The sequence below is a fragment of the Dufourea novaeangliae genome, unplaced genomic scaffold (assembly GCF_001272555.1).
Source record: "Dufourea novaeangliae isolate 0120121106 unplaced genomic scaffold, ASM127255v1 scaffold72, whole genome shotgun sequence".
In the NCBI taxonomy this organism is placed as follows: domain Eukaryota; kingdom Metazoa; phylum Arthropoda; class Insecta; order Hymenoptera; family Halictidae; genus Dufourea; species Dufourea novaeangliae.
The window spans coordinates 336,385-357,214 of NW_015373947.1; the positions used below are offsets into that span (position 1 = coordinate 336,385).

Below are 20,830 nucleotides of genomic sequence, written 5' to 3' on the forward strand. Positions count from 1 at the left end.
GTTTTAAGTAGCTACGCGATACTACTTGGACCCAGCTCCCGGTCCATTCATCCCCCGTCCACCCTCCCCCTCGTAACCGCCGTGGCTGTCTCTATTGCGTCTCGCAGTTTGTCTTTTCAACGAGTACAAATGCCCGTGGAATGTGTGCACGCCTACGTTGCCCCTACCGTCGAAAATTTGCGCATCCTTACTTCCAGCTGCTGATGGGACATCTTCGAACAGAAAGCTTCAGAGCCGTGGGGGTTTGGTTTCCCGTAGTGTTAGGAGGTTTCGAAGATGCTACCGAGGAACTGATCTGACAACTGGTACGAAAATTCCGACTCTCGAGGACGAGAAGCATCCTCTTCAATTGTGAGATCTGGTGTCAGTTTAGGGGATAGGAGATGAAAGATTCTGGGAATTTCGTAAACATTTATTTTAAGTCTATTACATACCGACGAGGCGAATATTTCTGCGATACGTAATTTACGTCAGTTCCATCGCATGGCTTTATATCACGTATGAATTTATTTTCAAACCGTGGAAAACCGAGGATCCCTATAAATCTTTTACGATTCGAAGTTTTACTGCAAGGGACACGGATCGTTTTCCCGTGTGTTTATCGGGAGTCACTCATCATTTAAATGCACCGCACGCTGAATTGGTTTCAGAGCGTAACATCAATGTGAGAAGCATAAAAGTAGCTACGACAAGACAAACACGCGCGCGGGATCTGTGTGTGCGCGCATCCGGGCACGTCGATACACGGATGCGACGCACGGTTCGAAACGTTTTCGGAACACAAATACCCGTATGCTATCGATGGTTCATGTATCATGAAAAGAATACAGAAAAATGTATTCGGCAATCTGTGACGTGTACAGATCGCTAGTTCCCGGGAATATTTTCTGCGCTTTACTTGGTCCGCTTTAGTTTCGAAATGGACAGGTCAGTCTATTTTCTCCCGTCATAATATGAGAAATAAAATGTTGTTCATGGAAAATACGTTAATTTAAATGTTAAGTCACGATGCGTTTAAATTCAGTAAAAAGATTTTCCTTTCGTTTCAGAGGTAAACGACGCAGAAACTCGACTGTGAATTTGTGCATCTGTATCATTGGTAATTATGAAAAATATTAAACAGTTTCCATCTGCTGTAGTCTGCCGAGGAACAAACCCCTTAGGGCAGCGTCTGTCGGGATCGTTAATTTCTTCAAGTCAATTAGAGCTAATTACCTTTCGCCAGCAGAGCGTGAGGAACGTCGTAGGAACAACTGCTCTTCCGCCTTTTAATGCGCGAAATTGTAATAATCTCGCTGTGGATCCCTTATGACTGTACATCTTAGGGGAGACGCTTTGCTGGAAAACGGGTACGTGCTGTGTATAATTATCGCAGCGAGAGAGGTCTCTCATTGATTACTGCACGACGTTCAACTGGTCATTGTATGAGAACAGGTTGCTTGGATTACAGTGTCTCGGAGTTGTCCGATCAATGTGCCAAAACAGACATGTGGCAGTTTGAGCAGTGGATAGAATATGGCCAGGATTAGGATGTCTGATCAGTGATCAACATTTGTGTTAGATGAGGTCTGGGTTAAGTTAGCTAATTATTAGCTTGCCTGATCAATGTGTAGCATATAATCGTAATTAGGTTGATTGATCAATGGGTAGGACTTAATCAGGGTTAGGTTGTCTGATGAACCTGACTCGTGATGGTTTGTCTGATCAATAAGTAGGAACTGCTATAGGTTAAGTTGACTGATCAATGAATAGCAACTGGTATAGGTTAGGTTGTCGGATCAATGAGTAGCAACTGGTATAGGTTAGGTTGTCTGATCAATGAGTAGCAACTGGTATAGGTTAGGTTGTCTGATCAATGAGTAGCAACTGGTATAGGTTAGGTTGTCTGATCAATGAGTAGCAACTGGTATAGGTTAGGTTGTCTGATCAATGAGTAGCAACTGGTATAGGTTAGGTTGTCGGATCAATGAATAGCAACTGGTATAGGTTAGGTTGTCTGATCAATGAGTAGGAACTGGTATAGGTTAGGCTATCTGAGGAATGAATAGCAACTGGTATAGGTTAAATTGTCTGATCAATTTGCAGCAACTGGTGTGTTAGGTTCTCTTAGAACTCGTAGTCGAAGAATAAATGATACCTTGGAAAGGAACATCACTGTATTACTCGTTGGACCAAACGGGTTTCTACCTCACCGTACAAGTGATTACTTTTTGTATTATTCGAAAAAAGGAAACGCAGACACTTTGTCGCGGAAAAATAAAACGTCCAGGGCTTTGAATGCTTCGATTTTCCATATTTCAAATTCCGTCCCGGATAGAGGGAAAACAATTTTCGCGTAACAGAGAAACTCGTTACTCCGGAATAAATTTCCCAGGCGGAGCGGGGGCAAGCTAAAAAAAACACGCGCCCGATTTTTAATCAAAATCCGTTTCGTCGGCCAGAAAAACCGTGCGCAGTCGGCCTCGTGGTACGTAGATATAAATTCGTCGGGGTTCGAGACGGTTTCACGTCGATGTGAGCTTAATTATCGAAGGGATCGGGGTCCTGGTGTGACTGTTCCCTCAAGTCGAGTCCTTCGACACTTGTGACGCGTCAGGTTCGTGCCCACCTAGCGGAGACTTCACCACCACTTGTCGGCGAAGTTATTGCACCACCCGTCGTGGGACGAAAAACTTTGTAACTGAACCGTTGACCCGATTTCCCTCGTTATCGTCGCCTGGATGATCCCGTTTACTGGTAATATCGAGGCGAGTACTGTATTAACATAACCTCAAACTTCAGTCTACTCTGCTAACTCCTGCATTTAATTCTCTGCCTCTATCTTCCCATCATTTTGTAGAATCTACCTACATTGCCACTGAACACATTGCCAGATGAGGCACTTCCCCATCAGACGTACTTTCGTGCACACAAATTCGCTCTCCCACCACCCAGTTTTTGCGCAGCCGCTGAAGCCGAGGCCATGGCGACTTTTAGCATGGAGGGGGCTCTGAATTAATTGCCATTTTACTCTCCTATAGCCCCAAACATGGCAATATAGTTAGAGTCTACTGTACTTGGCTAAGCATAGTCTGCGTCTAGGTTGGGTCACAGACATCAGGGACTGGAAAATGGTCCCTGAGACTCGAAGGCTAACCTAGCTTCATGACTGTTGTTTACAGTGAAACATAAGGATCCTATTTACCAACTGACTTGAGTTAGTATTCTGGACTGATGGCTCTGACTCTGGACCTTAAAAACCGGCGCAGAACCAGAAGCTACCAACATAACCATGGCAAGGGGAGCAATTATTAGGCCCAAGAGTATATTAATATTCCTTTTCCATTGTCTTGCAACAGTTCTCTTACAAAATTAAAGATGATTTGCTCTAAAGCTTTCCCTTATCGACACCTCTAAAAACGCACCAAGGTGCAACAACTTCACCGTTACCGTAGTCCCAGCCTACCCTTCAGCCTCAAAAACTTTTGTCTGTTCGATCACAGAGGCGACGCTCTCGAGCCTCCGCGTTTCCAAACAGTCCCACGATCTGCAATTCGAAAGTTGTCGAAGTTTGTATGCATGTCAACGAAGCCGCGGACACGGGTGCACGATACCCCGGGATCGGTTTCGGGGCTTCGTGATCGCATTCGGCCGTAACTATTATCGAGACTGAAGCGTCCGGGACCCTATTCCACCCTACGAGGCGCGCGAACCGCAAACGACTCGAAGTTAAACGTGGGGTAAGCTTTTCCCGATACTTTCGCAGGAATTGCTTCGGTTTCAGGCTCCAAAATCTCTCGGTGCCGCCTGAGAAATTAACCTTTCGAAATTTTGTTTGGTCTTCGAACTACCAAAATATGGACTTTTTAATGATTTGCCTAACTAATATATATACTATAAGAAAGTTTCCGTTTTATCCGTGGAATGAAGAATCATATTTTCAATTCACCGTCCGTTCCGTCGACTGCCACGCACTCGCAATTCTTCCGGGTGTCATTAACCATTCCAACGGAACACACACACACACACCGTTCCCGTCGCAATTTTCAACGTAATTGTCGTGTTTTAAACATCATCCCCGAGTTGCCAACGTCACGCTCGCTCCTCGTGGAGCCACGTTCTTTTTCCGGTTCAGCTTTAATGTAGACCGAACGGAACGCAATTTGTCCGGTCTTTTACCGGAATTCTTTCAACTGCCGCGGTGAATGTTCAGTTTGGAAATTTAATTCGACACTGGTGGTAATTGTTTAAACATTCGAACGTTTCGTGTCTCGACACGGTCGGGCCCTGTAAAATTTTTAATTTAAATTGTTGAACTATAGGATTCACTGGGAAGGTCGAATCTAAATACATCTAAACAGCGGAATCATTTTAAGCCCCCGAGCTTTCATAAACTTTCGCGTCTTACAAGAGCCACTTGGATCCTCGAGCGACGGCAACTACGACGGAAGAAAAATCCGTCTTATTATATCCGAAAGTTTCGCGACTCCCCGTGTGGACCCATTGTTTCACCAACACCGTCGTTTCTTCGCGAACTTCCACCGAATCATTCCGCCCCACTTTTCTATTGTCACGGAATCGCCCCCGTCGAGCACTGGCGGGAGAACGAAGACTGTTCTGAAACTACCGGAATAGGACCGCTGAGACTTCTGGCCAGTCTTCTCTGTTTCAGGATAATGATTTTCCTTAATTACGATCTGTTACACGATTAATTGTGTTATTATATTTTTATGATGCAATAGAACATTTTAAAGGCATTCCCTCTCTGTAAGTACACCTGTCGGGACTGGTGGCGCGTTTATTGAGGGGAATGGACAAGATTGTGTGATAGCTTGGCGGTCCACTCGTGGCGCCCTCTACAATTCTCCACTGGATAGGCTAATGTAAGGACCACTCACTGGTTGTCTACTCTGTCGATAAGGTAGGGATGATGATGTCTATGACAAGGTCGACGAAATGCAATTATGGAGAGAGAGAAGAATGAAAACTTTAGTTTATATTTTGAAGCATGTATGATTAAGCCATATAATTGGAATAATTGTAGTGACTATTCAAGAAATGACGATGTAATTGTAGCTAGGTGCGTAAAACGTAATTATAAGGAGAATAATGAAGAGTTCAAGGCTGCCGTCACAATTCGAAAGGTAAAGTTTTAGTTCAAGGTTGCTTCCATTATCATAATTCACCGATGGTCAGGACAACTGAATCAGATTCACGTAGTTACTCTCAGAGCTACTTCGGTCAGTCTGAATAATTCATGATCGAAGACGAGAGTTTGATTAAGTACGGTGACCAGAAATCGCTTTTGTAAACTTTTGTTGCATCGTATCGCCTTGAAAAGGGACGCTTATTGCTAATCAGTTTGTTTGCAATGGATAATTTATAATATAAAATTGTAAACGAACATTACGTGCAGGCTTTCCTGGTTGGATATCTATTTTCTCAATTTAATTTCAATCTTACTTCCACGTCAGTCTAATGAATACGTCACCGTGACAATTACTTTAGGTAGCGCGCGCTGCCGGTTAATGAGTCACTATCCCCGAAACGAACTTGTTTGAAACGGTTTCGGGTCAAAAGCCATAAATATAGGAAAATTTCCGTCGTGCTCAAGCCTATCCAGGTCGACCTTAACTGGATCCAAATTAATTCAGCCTCATATTCAGACCCGTTGAATGCCTCTTTTTACGACACCACTTCCACGAACTACTTAACACTTTGATATATACTCCGCGAGAATATGAAGCAGTTATAAAATCGAACGACGATCCCCGGTAGTTCCGAAAACCTGTAACACACCGTCGAGGATCGTAAAGGTTTTGATCTCAAGATAAATGAAGAGCATATATGGTAATTTAGGAACTCGAAAAAAAAAAAAAACAAGAAATGAGATACATTTATCTGTGGATTATCCATGCGAACAGGTTTTCCTGTGGGGGGAGGGGGCGGTGAAAAGGGTTGTCGAGAATGTTAATTGAACGTTCCACCGGAAGTTTCAGCGGGAACGGCTTCAATTACACGAGCCTTCCATCAGCGAACAGAGACTGAAAGCGAGTTCTCGCCATGAAACGAGAGTAATACTGTATTTCAGAAAGGATTCAGCGAAGGCCTGTAAAATTTCTTTAAGCTTACAAAGCTGTTGCATTTTGCGGGAACACTTCGAAATTTTTACTTTTCAAAAAATAATTTCAATATTATCCCCTGTACAATCTTCATTTGGAACAAAATTATGCACCAATAAATAAATTTTTTGATATCACAGAACGTTCGAATATCGGAGCGTTCGGATAATGGAGGTTCTACCGTATAATATTCATTTGAAACAAAATTATTCACAAATAAATGATTTCTTTTGTATAACATTAACAGAATAAAATTCGTACTATTGGTCACAATATAATGTCGCAAACGATGAGTTAAAATTACAATATGATTCTATAAACAATCAACAATGAATTATAGAACGGTTCTCGCAGTTGGTTCCGCAAGCGAAACCGTTGTCGGCGTTCTGTTCTGTTTTTTTTTTTTCGACACAATCGCATAAATAAATCACGCCGAACACGCTGAGACAGCTCATCCCCGGTCACGAGCGTTGCAATCCACGAGTAATGACAACGGCGTTATCGATGGATCGATAGTCATGAATAAAATCCAAAAACGCTCCCTCCCTGATTCGCGACAGTATGGATTTTTTTTCGAGAGATGAATTTTCGTTCATCCCAAATAGATTCTATAAGCCTTGAAAAATATATATATACACGTACACTAAGTATAGTTCACATTATAACGGACACGAAACAATTTTAACTCGTAGATACACTTCATTACAACACATTGTAGGCACACAGGTGCGAATTCACACTAACGCGCACCTAAGATGCCGCCCCATCGAAGACTAAAGCGTGACTGACGCTCGGATCCTCCATTCTACCTGACATTGTAGGGGACAGACATACCTAACGGTATATTTACTTACCTGTAAATACCTGTATGTACCTTCTATTTGATTAGAAAATTTTTCAAAACAAAATGTCCTCTAAACAGTTTACTGAGTTAAAATGTGCAATCAAATATTTTGTTTACTCTTAAAAGAAAATTCAGGTCCGAAAGGGTTAATGATCCATCGATTAGCCATACTTATATTCACCCTCACGTTGCTAATTAGTCATAATGCACTGTTCCCCCGGCGCGTTTTATGCAAATTGGAGGAATTCGTTGTTTTCATTAATTCATTACCGTCCTCGATGATACATGAATACGCAATAATAATAACGAGCACGGACGCAATAATAATAATAATAATAATAGTAATAGTGGCGTGACTATTTTGTACGGTTAGAACGACCAATCGATCCACGTTCCGCTATTTCACGTGTTACGTGGAAACGCTCAACGAGAATGTATAAATCGTCCCGCGGGGTAATTCGTTTAAAAAATGATTCATTACGTGCCCGTGGGCACCGGTTCCGTTCGCGAACGACGAAACGTCCGTTCAGAAAAAACGTCTGCTCGGTATCCATCCACCGTGTTGCGTATCCGCCGTGAAGCACGGATTAATCGCGCATCCTCGCGTCCGTTTGAATTAATAAGAACGTGAACGAAACAAAAATTATAAAAAAAAAAAAAATGTAATTCTGGGACGGGATTTCGCCTCGAAATGCGCCGTTGTTAAACCATTTCGTGTTTTTATTTCTGGATTTGGGTTACACGTCGTTAGGCCTTTATTTGAACCAGGATTGCGTTTCTTTTTTGGACCATTGTTATTATAGCTTTCGAATGTGATGATTAAACTGTGGATATTTGAGAGTTCGTAACATTTCGTGACATGAAAATTGCGAGAAAATAATTATATTATAAGAAATGTAATCTGTTACGTACAGTAAATGCTCAATGAGTGTTCGAAGACACTTTGGGCACTGACAAGGAGAGATTCCCAGGTGTAACGTTAACTTTTTAATGAGGTTTAGGATACTGATAAAGCTTGGAATTTTGAAGCCAATTATATTTGTTCGATTCGCATATGGCCACTAGTTTATGAAATAGTTAATGTTCAGTGGCGAGGAGCCTTCGAACACTCATCGAGGATTTACTGTACAGTACTTGTAATCCACTAAAAAATAAGAAAACTTGAATTATTTCAGAATGGAATAATTCTTAGACATACCAAGGCTTTCTCTCTTTCTATAAGTTCTGTTAGTCTGTACAATTTGTACATGTTCTTATGAGACACCCTGTACAGAGTGTAATAATATGCATAGAATATTATAGACGTAATAAAAATTCTAGAACAAAAACTAAGCTGGCTGTTTATATTTTATTTTCACAAGCAAGTGTTCAAAAGTGCGAATTTGCATAGAGATTATCTACTGATGACACTGTACAGGGTGGGCTAAAGAAAAGTACCTCTTGTTTTTTAGTGTAAACGAGGTCAGGGGACTTTATAGCATCCCACGATAAACCCCCGTTTGCGTCGAGTCACTTCTAGATGAAAATTTCGTGTCTGTTACTGCCACGATTCCGGAGACATTCGAGATCGTAAATTTTATTGGCGCTGTACGCGCATAAAATAACAGAAAATGACAAATTAACACCGATTTCAATTATTCGGATAGACGGAATTCAAGGGAACTCGCTGAATTATTCATACGTCTAATATTCCCTCCCACGAAAGCGTTTCATTAACCGCCCGCCTCGCGCCATGGTAACGCGGACCGTATAAGAACCGCTTAAAAACCGTCCAGAGTCGGCTATCCCCGAAATAAAACGCTTTACAGCTTGTGAAAACAACTTCTCCCCTCAATTGCCTTTAAAACTTCCGAGGAAATCTTGCCGGGGTGTTTTATTTTCTCGCAGGCAACAGCTGCGCCGGCTGAATTTCTCAAATAAGAGACTGGAAAACAACGATAAAGAAGAGAAAAAAAGATATTTGGAACAGTTTAACCAACCCTTTTCAGTGGCTGGGTCATCAATGACCCGTGAACAGACAGTCACTAAATTTATTACTAATTGAATATCGTCTTTATTGTTTATGTGCCTGAGTTAAAACTTAGTTAGGTCTTAGTCACGTCTTGATTAGGTCTTAATAACGGTTTATCAATGGTCAGGAGTAGGTCTTGGTTAGGTCCTTGTCACGTCTTGGTTACGTTTTCTTTAGGTTTTGATTAGGTCTTAATAACGGTGTATCAAGGGTCAGGAGTAGGTCTTGGTTACGTCTTATTTAGGTCTTGGTTAGGTCTTGGTCATGTCTTAGACAGATGTTGAATAGGTCTAGTTAGGTCTGGGTCACGACTGACCCAGCCCATACCCCTAGGGTTAAAGAACGCCAATTTCGTTGCGATACAGTATCCAGAAAGAAAAAGAAAAATCAGGCGATCGAATGTCGACGAGCGATCAGGAAATGAACAATACCTCAACATATTAATGACGGATGTCGTTACCAGTCTCCGTCGCGATTTCCTCGAGCCAACAGACAGAGCGTATTTATTTCATCGTCAAGACAGGACCGTTTACGTTAAGTCGAGTATTCGCATTTTAACGAGAGGGCCCCACTCCCTGTTAAAGTCAACTCGACCGGACCACTCGATAATTCCGATGCCTCGTCGAAGCACACGGATTAATAACGCGGGTACGAGAGCACGGGGAGCGTGGATTGGGGGAGGAATCGGAAGGGGCTCGTTCCTTCCATCATCTTCGTGCTCTCGGTTCCTGGACGTTTTTTTTTTCTTCCGGTCGCTTCCACGTAACTTATTAACGACGAATACGCGGTAGAATCCAGGAATGTATGAAAAATTAGATTGTACGGGAAATTCGTATAAATTGCCGTGAAGCGAAGGAATTTAAAAAAAATTTGAAGCGTGTATTATATTTTATGCTAACGTTAGGACCATCCACTACAAATCGCAGTTATTTGTACATGTGTACATTTATGGGAAAAAGGTTCGGAGAAATTTCAAAAATTAGTTTTGCCTCAATTATTTTTTCATCGATTGAATGTCAGGATAAAATCATACCTATTTTTATTCATACCTGGAAAATTCTAATATTTAAATGTAAATGCTACCGAAAGAACTGCCTGTAGATGACGAATAGCAGAGGGTAGAGGGAGAAAAAAAAATTATTCAACATGTTGTCAGCCAGACACGATCAGCGACAGTGCCCCTGTTTGTATTGTCTAATAGCCGAATGGCGTGTAAGGGTGAGTTTCACCCTTCCGCGCCCTCTTGAATGGCGGTTGGCACCATCCCGCTCGGCTGAACCGGTTCTCGGACATGGTTTATTGATTCCTCTAGTGCGTAAATACGCACGCCACTCCGTGGTCCCTGCTAACGACGCCCACGAGGACGTCGCGACGCATACACACACCGAACTGCGGCTAAGAGCGACGAATTTATCGTCCGATCGTGTTGCCATGACGCGCGGCGGTTTTGAATATTTTTTTTCCAGCAAGACATAATACCTTCTCTAGATTCCCATTCCAATGACGAAAATATAATATTAAAAAATAAATATAATATAAAATACAATAGAAGACAAGAATAAATAGTACCAACACTTTCGACGACTCATGAATCGCGACGTAAAATTGTCTTACAGTCGAAAAATATATCAACAGTACAACCAATAGAAGGAAGAATCTCTCCTCTTTAAAATGATCGTCGTTTGACGTAGATCGGTCCACCCGTTGCCAAGATATCGCCAATTGAAGGAAAGTAGGATATTTAAGACGATTACTTGGTCTGGTGGTGGGGGTACAGAAATCGAGTGGTGGGGATATTCCACCGCTCGGTGACCTTGAGCGGTCAGACTCTATCGCTTCCGTTTTTCAGCCGATTACTGAAATTTTGAAGACTTGTATCTCAGGATCCAATCGAGGTATCAACACGAAACAAAGTGCAATGTAAAGCCCATCGTTTTTTCTACGCCGTCCATACATGACGTCGTATTTCGTTACGTGTGACTGTTAGTTTTTCTTAATATTAGTAAATCCTTTAGACCGTATGCCCTCCTGGATCGCCAGTCGAACATGTTGGGGGGCAGCAGCGCAGAGTTATCGTTCAAGTCGGATTACGAGTGTCGGGCAAAGCCCGCTTTGCCGCCACGCAGTGGGGCACGCACACGCTCTTCGGCAGCGGGACTAAAGCCAGCTAGCTTAAACTTAGATGCCAACCAATCACGACCGGCGAACTGCCACAAAGCCAAGGCTTGCGCCCGAATTAAATTTTAAGCGAGAGCGCAAATCCTACGGCATCCCGATATCGGGGACGATCTCTTCTCTGACGGGGTAGCCGTGCCAACGGGACCGTACCGTGGAAGCGGCGGTGATTGAAAAAAATGCGCACGGTGATAAATTCCGTCGGGCGATTCCTTGGAGCGTGTCCTGGACAGATGGCACCGGGCCGCGGAGCCGAAGATTGAGTTTTCTTAAAACGGATAGTCTAGAGTTACGATTTTCTCTGTTGTATAACTGAGCTTGAAAATTTTGTAATAATATTACGTATAGGTTCTTAAATATACAAAGTCTGGAATAGAAATTAATATAGGGTGAGTTTTGGTTTTTGGAGAATAGCCTCCGAATGTCCATTTGAATCTGGATAAGTAGTAACGTCAAGCAATGGTCAGAACCTGTCCCATTTTTAGCACAGGTATACCCAAATTCAGAGTGATTTTTCTCAAAAACAGGGTCCTGTTTGGAAAAAGTCTATTGTACATTTTTGACGTATTTTATCATAAGGATTCCATTGCCGAGTGTACCATCGGTAACGAACCTCCATATGGAACACACAGTATACAAACAATGAGTGCAAAGGTTAGTTAGTTATAATGTCTAGGGTACAGTGTGAACTTAGGGTATGATGTATACTGCTATGAATTTTTGGGCCCCCCTCCCTGCCTTAAAGACGGATATCACAAATTCTGAAACACCTTGTATAATGTCAAAAATAGACCTCATAAACTATATATTTTGCACGAGAAAAATTAATTAAAAGAATAAAGACACTAAGGCTAGATTGAACATGCCACAGGAACAAGGCAACAGTCCAGGAAAAATTCGCTGGAGGAAATAATCTAGTAACAAAATTGTGAATCTCTGACTTCCATGGTGACTCCATCGTACCCGTTTCGTTCGAGGGTGGGGGAGGGAGAGAGAGGGGGCCTGAAACTTTTGCCCGAGAGTTTACGATGTTATCGAAAGTTTCGGGATCCACTACGAGTTCAGGAGCAGAATGTGAACCACGTCGATCACCGACGAACGTGCAGGGCCAGACATTTTCCTTCTCGAAGAGCCCCGTGGCGGATCGTGACCCGTTACATACTCCTAGACACCGGATGAAAGAACGATACGCCCTGTTTCGATACGACGAAAAATATCGAACAGTGTTAACATATGCAGCAAAGTATAAAAACATGATTACTATCTTCTACTGCTGGTACCATGTCCCTTAACTTTTTTTATTAATAATAATGTCTGTAACTATTAAAATAAAATATATTTTCTACTTGTTAAACTATTAATTCTTCAAAATACATAATAAATTATTCAATTTCCTTGCATTTTTTCCTACGCCGCTTCTTAGGTTTTTAATATTTTTGGAAATTACTGTTGAATTTGCGAACAAATAGCGAATTGCCTATAGTTACATATTCTGATATACTTATTAAATTTTTGATCTGTGCATGAATTGTTTAAAATTGCAATTCATGATTATTGGTGAATTGTTAATATTTCTAACTGAGATTATTAAAATCACAAACAGAATAAGCACATCGAAGTTTCGGTCCTCCCGGAAGGTTTACAAGCTCGTAGTAACTAGATACGGTCCGTGCTAGCGCAGAAAAGTGATTGTCGTAGGTTACGTTCGCGGGATCTCGCACGTTCGATACATAATTCGCCACGGTGCTAGCCCCGAGCGGTAGTCCGGATGGCCAGACGCTATCTCGATATTGTATCGATACTGTTTATGCATTACCTTTCCTGCGTCTCGGTTTACGGTAAGCAGGAATATATGACTAGAAGATGCAGCGAGGCTCCCTAGAAACCGATCCCTAAATCTGACTCTCAAATCTATGGATCCATAATAAACATTCAGTATGTTGTTCTTCGATCAGGAACATCCAAATTTTCGAGATCTCAAAATATCAATTGTGGCGGAAACTGGACTGAAAATGGTTCACTCTAACTTGTGGAATAAATTCATCTATGTGGAATACGTGAACTAGTAAACACAACAGGGCCTTAAATGAAGGTCAGGGGTCCAGTGATCGACAAAGGGTGTCATGGAAGTAAGCCAATGATACCTAACCTAAACTTTGCCCAGGGTATCTTCGTCACATTCTAAGGAATCTGACAATTAAACAGCTAGAATGGAGTTGAAGTTACATCGGGGATACATGCCATGCTGGTATGGTCTAAAAATACTAAAGATTGACACTCTACAAATAATCCATTTGGGTTATACAGGTTGAGGTTACGTTTCACTAGGCAAGGGTCAGGTTTGGCTTTTTTGGGTTAGGTGTGGCTAGTCATGAGTCAGATTTCGCTAGGTCTTTTGTGGGTTAGGTATGGCTAATTGTACATCAGGTTTGGCTAGGTCTTTTTTGTGTTAGATGTGGCTAGTCATGGATCAGTTTTGGCTAGGTTCAATAAGTATTCCAACAACACACATCATAAACAGTTAATAATAAATTATGCCATATAACATTCGACATTTGAGTAACATGAGATTTTCAAATACTTAACACGTTCAGATGGACAATAACAATTGGACGTTCCATCGACACGATCTACAATTTCTCTGCACTCCATGGGCCCTAAAAGGTACTTTCAGGAAGCTCAAGAACAAATTGCTAGCGGCCATGTTTTAATGTATAGAGACGTTTGTGACGCGCTTAATACCGGGCGCAATAATTTCCACGGGTGCGTGTGCGGCTCCAATCGAACGTTTCCGCGGCGGTGAAATGCAGCCCGCGATTATACTCCATCCCCCTACCTCTCTCCTCCCCGCTCCCTCAGGAAATTGTTGCTGAAATGATTTAGAGTAAAGCGCAATAGGAACGCACGAACTGCTCGCGGCGATTATTCAATTTCTGAAATTTCACTTCGAAACCAAAGACTTTACGCGTTCCATTGCAAGAACACCCTATTCTGCCAGATTTATCATAGTTCTAAACAACTTTTAATCAGACTACCCGACAAGTTTCGCTTAATAAACCGGGCCAGTTAATTCCTTGTAATAATTTCGTTTCCCTTTCATTGAAATTCGCGGGGAACTGCTGGAGCTCCGTGTCTGGAGTACCATTATCCCCACTCGTCCAGTTCCCCTTCCCACTTGTTAGACCCACTTGTACAGTCCGGTCCAAAAACATTCGCCTCAAACTTGTTTCACTGGAGGACACTTCGAGAATGACTCTTTCTTATTTGACAATATAACTTTCATCATTTCTAACGCATGCGTATAAATTAATAAAAACCTTTTGGGCCTTATTGGTAATAAGGCCTCCAAATGTTTTTTCTCCACTTATGACTCTATGGACAATTTCAATCCCATTTTATATTATAGTGTCTCGAGGACCATTATCCCCACTCCTCTCGTTCCCCTTCCCACTCGTTAGACCCATTTGTACAGTCCGGTCCAAAAACATTCGCCTCAAACTTGTTTCACTGGAGGACACTTCGAGAATGACTCTTTCTTATTTGACAATATAACTTTCATCATTTCTAACGCATGCGTATAAATTAATAAAAACCTTTTGGGCCTTATTGGTAATAAGGCCTCCAAAAATCTTTCTCGACTTATGACTCTATGGACAATTTCAATCCCATTTTATATTATAGTGTCTCGAGGACCATTATCGCCATTCCTCTCGTTCCCCTTCCCACTCGTTAGACCCATTTGTACAGTCCGGTCCAAAAACATTCGCCTCATAGCTGTTTCACTGGAGGACACTTCAAGAATGACTCTTTCTTATTTGACAATATAACTTTCATCATTTCTAACGCATGCGTATAAATTAATGAAAACCTTTTGGGCCTTATTGGTAATAAGGCCTCCAAAAATCTTTCTCGACTTATGACTCTATGGACAATTTCAATCCCATTTTATATTATAGTGTCTCGAGGACCATTATCGCCATTCCTCTCGTTCCCCTTCCCACTCGTTAGACCCATTTGTACAGTCCGGTCCAAAAACATTCGCCTCATACCTGTTTCACTGGAGGACACTTCGAGAATGACTCTTTCTTATTTGACAACATAACTTTCTTCATTTTTAACGCATACATATAAATTAATAAAAAACTTTTGGACCTTATTAGCACTAAGGCCTCCAAATGTTTTTTTTTTCGACTTATGATTTTACGGATTATTTTAATCCAATTTCTATCATTTCATTTGTTGGTTTCGATACTCATGATTTTGGAATATCGACGGAATTTCCGAAATATATCCGCGGATTGCACAGACACACCAGCGTTGAGCGGCCTTTGTGGATCACGTTTCAAGTGTTCGCGCCTTGGACGTGCGGCGCGTGTGAAAAAAATAGCCACGTTGAAACGGGACCGGGGTAGAACTTTCGCGACCGGCTGTACACCCCGTCCGGTTTTATTTCCCGATTGAAGAGGGAAATCACGCGGAGGAAAACAGCCGGGGATACACGTGCGCGCAGAGAATTCGGAAACTCGACGCTTCAGGCCGCAGGCAACGGTGTTACAGCGCAAAACGTATCGCGTTACAAAGGACCGGCCCGAAATCGAAATAATTCAGATAGTTCCCGGACGCGCAGGAATCGCGCAAATATGCAATACCTGTCGATTCGACCCCGTGTCGGCCGGTACAAATTCGGCCCCGTCTCTCTAGCGAACCGAAAAATGATTGCACCGTGCACAGCGTTCACGTTTTTCGCACAAGAGTATCCGTGTATCATACGCCCCCCAAAACGAGACAATTCGATACAGTAAACCATCGATGAGCGTTCGGAGTTTCCTTGGCGCAGAACATTAAATATATCATATACTAATGGCCACATACAGCTGAAACAAAGATTCAGAATTCCAAGCTCCATCACTGATGATCCTCATTAAAAAGTCGGCCTTATACCTGGGGACCTGTCCTTGTCAGTGCCGAGGAGTCTTCGAACACTCATTGATGATTCCCTTCATCTTCTGATCCGAAAATTAGGGTACTACAAGTGTAGTACCGCTAGGATGATATCCCCATTCCTTGAAACTTCACGTTTTTAATCAAGACCAACTGTGACAGATGACCCATATTGCGGGAATATCTTTTCTCGGCTGAAAATCGTGATACCTCCGGGTCTGTTGGCCCGGGGTTCCATTGATGCATCATTTAGGCTAACACGACCGACCGGGAAGATATACATGCAGCTGCACGTCAGGCAGAATGCAGGCTGCTACGTAGCCAGGGTTCTCCCAGAGGGCCTTTATGGGATTCAAGACACTCCACGAGCCATCCCCGGCAACGTCTGAAGGGTTGGATAGCGGTTGAAAGGGCAGGGACCTGGTGCTCCTTGGGGAGCAACATCGGCCTGGCACGAATCGCGGCATTCCCAGAATTCCATGGGATTGGTAATCATTTAGAACATAGCTGTATCAACGAGCGTGGTCCTTTTCTTCGTGTCTATCGTGCGCTTCCATGCGTTCAGCATATGCATCCTCCAACGGAGGAATTTTGAACGTTTCAGGCCTGCCTCCCTCTGCTGATGGAATGAGGATCCAGAATGAAGAATTACCTTTGCTTTTAGTCATCCAGCTCGAGGTTAATTGTCTGTTAGATGAATTCGTTTGGAACATACTGGTGAAAGACAAACAGCTGGATGTCACGTCATTGAATGCATAAGTACATTCATAATGAGTCTATTCTAGCCAAAAGCCCTTATCTCCTGTTCAGCATACTTCTAATGCCTTCATTCTGATTCAAACGAGGTTTAAATAAATGAAATAATGCCTTCCTAGAAAATTGCTCCATGAAGATACCGAGTCTCCCCGACCAGCATCTTCCAGTCAAAGTAGTTACTTTTCTTATTCACCTATTTTCTACCTTAGCTGATTCCACTTCGCCGCTGCGAAGCCATTCAAAGTTCCTCATTCTGAATCGCTCTTTCCTTCTGCAGATATCGTCGCCCGTGTGGTAGCGATTCACCAAGGCGCGTTAAAAATTCTCTTCGGTCCTCCCTCATAAAAGCAAGCCCCGCATCTACAGGTAATTTTTCTTTCGAGCATTCGGAACCGGAACGGCCCCCGCGTAACGTCGTTATTGGGGGAATACTTCTGGACAGTATGCACTTCGGGATTTAATTATCGATTTTTTTTTTAAGTGACGCACACGCTCTACCGTAATTCGTTTACGTTAGGAGGGAGGGGCGTGGATGGCCACCGAGTGTTTCGAGAAAATCCGGTCGGGACTCTTCAGTTGCAATTGAGTGCGCGCTCGCGCGCGCAGACACACTGGCCCCGTAGAATTTCCTCGCTTTTCTTCGAAAGCTCGACGGCTATTTTCCACCTGAAAAAGAGAGCGGAACGAAGAACCGTTCGAGACTAATGGAGGAACGTTCGAACGTAGCGGGAAAATAAGCAGCGAGGATCCACGCGGCAGGATGCTTTTGCATTGAAATGTCGGCGAACGAGTCGGTTTTCTCCTTTTTCGCTGTACCGAAACTCGTGGAAACCTCCGCAAGATCGACACTGAGGGATGCGAAAGCTTCGACGTATCTCGTGAACACGTGGCAAAGGTGAACGGTTTCCAATGGGAGACGGTCTATCTCGAATTTTTCACTCTTTGCCCAGCGGAACGCGTTCTTTCGCCCCTTGGAAGACATTCATTGGTACAGTTCTTTGTTTGCAGCTGTTTGACGATGTATGCCGTGGTTCTGTGTGTACCAGTTATACCTAAACTATGTACTGTTACGTAATCAATCAACAGATGCTGAAGGTATTAGGGATATGTAAACCCACTTTGGTGTGTGGAGTATGTTTGGCTGAATGATATTCACGTTTGACCATGTTTGAACGCTTTATTGAGTGGCTAGGGTATCCCATTCGCGATCTTTGTCGGTTGATTGTAAGATACCAGAGAACCTTTGTCTTTACAACACGTCACTGTTCACGTTTTAATGCGTTTGACTCTGTTTGACTCCACGTGACTGTGTTTGACTCTGTTTGACTCCGTATGATTGTGTGTGACCCCTACTAAATTTCTGAATTATGAATGGAAGATTATACGGTGGCACTAAAGTCTCATTATGTAATTTTAATTCCTAATGAAGAATAATTCCCTAGAGCCAAGAGTGGCAATTTATACAAGTACCAAGATATTCGTCATAATTATTTTCCACACAGCGTCGAACTTCGCTTGGGTTTGGTTTCGCCCACATTAATCAACTTTAATTCCATTATCCTGGTCCCGGTGAATGGCACGGACATTACAGAAACAGTTTCCGAGCGCGGAGAAGGAAATCTCGCGAAAAGAAAATCGGATATCGTCTACGGAAGGAGCTTTTGAAAATAGACACGGCAAAGGGACTGAAAGCTTCGGGATACCTTTTAATTCAAAAACACTCGTGACACTCGATTACAACGGCCCCGGGGCTGAGGACCATGGGACTCCTTTAATCCACGTTTGTCCTGGTCGTAACGGGAACACCACCCACAGTCGAAAAGGAAAATCATGTAGCGAGTGATAAGACAAGTAAACGGAAAATCGGATATACATTCGTTCCTGTGCCCCGTCGGGAACCCCGCTTTTCCGTGAGAGCTGCGGCTCTGACGAAGCATATTAGCCTCTTTCAAAGATATAATTAAAGGGATTGGACGGGAAACTTTTGCTGGGCGGTAGCAGACTCTCCAGTTTTGCTGGCTGGTCCGTTTCACTTGTTCAGAGTAACGGAAATTATTTTGTCTCGCGAGGATGTTCCATGGATGATGAAAAGATACGATTTCTAGAAGTTTATACCACTCCACAGAAAAAAACAGTGGAATATACAGGGTGGAATGGAAAAAGGATCAAACAATTTAAAAGCACAACTCGTTAAAATAAACAAAAACCCCATGATCAGAGGCCTGCCAATTGTGTCAGTGATAATGAATGTGGTGTTGGTCGAAGAACTAAACAAAAATACAGTTCTTCTCTTATTTTATGTCACATCGATTCACATCTTACTTTTATGACAGAATTTTCGAAACGAAAAATACATGACCTACCACACTCTTGTAATCATTAGAACAATCAACTTTATATAATACGATATGATCTGGAAAAATATAAAAATTCGTCGACATATTCCACACGTCACCCGATATATTCCGTGGCAATTCACCCAGACACAAGTATCAGACACAATGTTTTCAATTAATTCACCGGCATATCGAAAATCATCTTCAATCAATGCCTCCCCCGCGGCGAAACACGTACAAAAGATTCCGCGGCCGGGGACCAACTAATTAAACAATCGACTAGAAAGGGGACGCTCACACGTGCGCGTCTGGTATACCGGAGGCACCACGATACACAACAAATTCCCATCGCATGCGTCTCGGCCCGCAGGCGACGATATCATCGACGGTGATCGGGCTGCGCCCCCTGAGCGCGGCTGAAACGGACAAATAACGAAGAGAAAAGACGCGGGGGCGAGGATGGAGTAGTCGGCTAAATCAACACCCTCCGGCGACAAAAATTTCAACTCTTCGTTACCCTCTTTGCGTTCCCATGCGCATCTCCCTAGTTAGGCTCCTGTCACGACTGCGTAAACCATTATCCCAGAACGGGGGAGGCCAATTGACTAAGAAGACAAAGAAAACATTATAAGCGTAAACATACGAGTCGTAGTTGAAAATAAATTTACGGTGAAATTTTATATTTTACATTTTGACGATGTACCGTTCAGGAACTGAAGTTAAAAAAAAATGTAATTATTCGGGGGATGGAGGATGTATTGACTTGTATCGCTCGTTTTATGTCGGTTGGTAAGGTATTATTGACTTATACTACTTGCATGTCTTAAAAGAAAAAAATATAACTATATCTATACACGAGTTGTAGTTGAACATAAATTTACGGTGAAATTTTATATTTTACATTTTGACGATGTACCGTTCAGGAACTGAAGTTAAAAAAAAATGTAATTATTCGGGGGATGGAGGATGTATTGACTTGTATCGCTCGTTTTATGTCGGTTGGTAAGGTATTATTGACTCATACTACTTGCATGTCTCAAAAGAAAAAAATATAACTATATCTATACACGAGTTGTAGTTGAAAATAAATTTACGGTGAAATTTTATATTTTACATTTCGACGATGTACCGTTCAGAAACTGAAGTTAAAAAAAAATGTAATTATTCGGGGGATGGAGGATGTATTGACTTGTATCGCTCGTTTTATGTCGGTTGGTAAGGTATTATTGACTCATACTACTTGCATGTCTCAAAAGAAAAAATTATAACTATATCTATACACGAGTTGTAGTTGAAAATAAATTTACGGTGAAATTTTATATTTTACATTTTGGCGATGTACTGTTCAGGAACTGAAGTTAAAAAAAAAATGTAATTATTCGGGGGATGGAGGATGTATTGACTTGTATCGCTCGTTTTATGTCGGTTGGTAAGGTATTATTGACTCATACTACTTGCATGTCTCAAAAGAAAAAATTATAACTATATCTATACACGAGTTGTAGTTGAAAATAAATTTACGGTGAAATTTTATATTTTACAATTTGGCGATGTACCGTTCAGGAACTGAAGTTAAAAAAAAATGTAATTATTCGGGGGATGGAGGATGTATTGACTTGTATCGCTCGTTTTATGTCGGTTGGTAAGGAATTATTGACTCATACTA

At 42.2% G+C, this 20,830-nt stretch overlaps 1 protein-coding gene across 1 annotated transcript in view; it reads right to left on the reverse strand.

The window, feature by feature from the left end:
- The window catches only part of LOC107186092, a 76,180-nt gene that overhangs the window by 32,855 nt on the left and 22,495 nt on the right, over positions 1–20,830 (reverse strand).